Source organism: Rhinopithecus bieti, unplaced genomic scaffold (assembly GCF_001698545.2).
Source record: "Rhinopithecus bieti isolate Rb0 unplaced genomic scaffold, ASM169854v2 scaffold_21531, whole genome shotgun sequence".
Classification (NCBI taxonomy): Eukaryota; Metazoa; Chordata; class Mammalia; order Primates; family Cercopithecidae; genus Rhinopithecus; species Rhinopithecus bieti.
In genome coordinates, this window is record NW_016810386.1 from 52742 (window position 1) to 54407 (window position 1666).

Consider the following 1666-nt stretch of genomic DNA (forward strand, 5'->3'; position numbering starts at 1 on the left):
TTTTTTGAGACAGAGTCTTGCTTTGTCACCCAGGCTGGAGTGCAGTGGCGCAATCTGGGCTCACTGCAACCTCTGCCTCCTGGGTTCAAGCCATTCTACTGCCTCAGCCTCCTGAGTAGCTGGGATTACAGGCACCCTCCACCACGCTGGGCTAATTTTTGTATTTTTAGTAGAGACAGGGTTTCACCATGTTAGTCAGGCTGGTCTCAAACTCTTGACCTTGTGATCTGCTCGCCTCAGCCTCCCAAAGTACTGGGATTACAGGCGTGAGCCACGGCACCTGGTGGTCACTCAGATTTTTTCTAGTTGCCATTGTGTCTGATGAGAAGTCAATCAATAATATCATTATATCATAATATGTAATTTGTTTCCCCTCCCTTCTAGTGACTGTTTTCAATATTTTTAAAGCAGTTTGACTATCTAGTCTTTGATAACTTCCATGTTATCAAAGATTTACCTGAGATTTATCCCATATATTTCCTGCCCCAGACCTGAAATCATTCATATCTCTAAGGAGCCTTGGATCCTTTTATAGGGGAATGATGTTGAGAGACTAAAATCTGGGTGCTAGGGTACATGTTATTATTGGTTGTTCATTGCATCTAGGCCTTTCCAGTGGACAGATTTAGGAAATACTATTACTTATTTTAAAATAAATATAATTACTCTCATCTTAGGAATGTGGAACAGGAATGTGGTTAGAACATGTTCAGTCTGTGGTTTTGACTTAATTCCTAAAATTTTACTTAAAAAGTATGATGATTTGAATGTTTGTGGCTACCTAAAATTCATGTTGGAAAGCTAATCATCAATGTAATGCTGTTAGGAGGTGGGGCCTTTGAGAGGTGATTTGATTATGAGAATGGAGCCCCCCTGAATGGGATTAGTGTTGCTTTATAAAGTGGCCCCAGAGAGTGGCCTGGCCCCTTTTGCCACGTGAGGACAGTTTGAAGATGCCTTTTGTGAAGGTGGAAGTGGGACCTCAGAAGATACCGAAACAGCTGGCGCCTTGCCCAGCTTCCAGAACTGTGAGAAATAAATTTCTGTTGTTTCTAAGCCGCCAGTTTGTTATATTTTGTTATAGCAGCCCAAATAGTTTCTGTGATAGTTGTGCTTTTTCTTTACAGTGAACATATACTGTACTTTTATAATCAGAATGAAACAATATAAAATAATGGAATATCTATGCAATAGATTAATAAACCAAAGAAATGAGTGACAATTTATAAAATAGAGCAAATCTGACTGGGCGTGGTGGCTCATGCCTGTAATCCCAGCACTTTGGGAGGCCGAGGTGGGCAGATCACGAGGTCAGGAGATCGAGACCATCCTGGCTAACACAGTGAAACCCCGTCTCTACTAAAAATACAAACAAAATTAGCCGGTCGTGGTGGCGGACGCCAGTTACTCAGGAGGCTGAGGCAGGAGAATGGCGTGAACCCAGGAGCGCAGGTTGCAGTGAGCCGAGATCGCGCCACTGGACTCCAGCCTGGGGAAAGAGCGAGACTCGGTCAAAAAAAAAAAAAAAAAAAAAAAAAACCATAAAAAATAAAAATAACATAAAATAAAATATAACCTGAATGTTGCCTTTAATAGGACTAAAATAGAACAAAATAGGAATTCTGTTTGGCAACCTAAAGGAAGGGCAGTAACTAATATGGCAGTA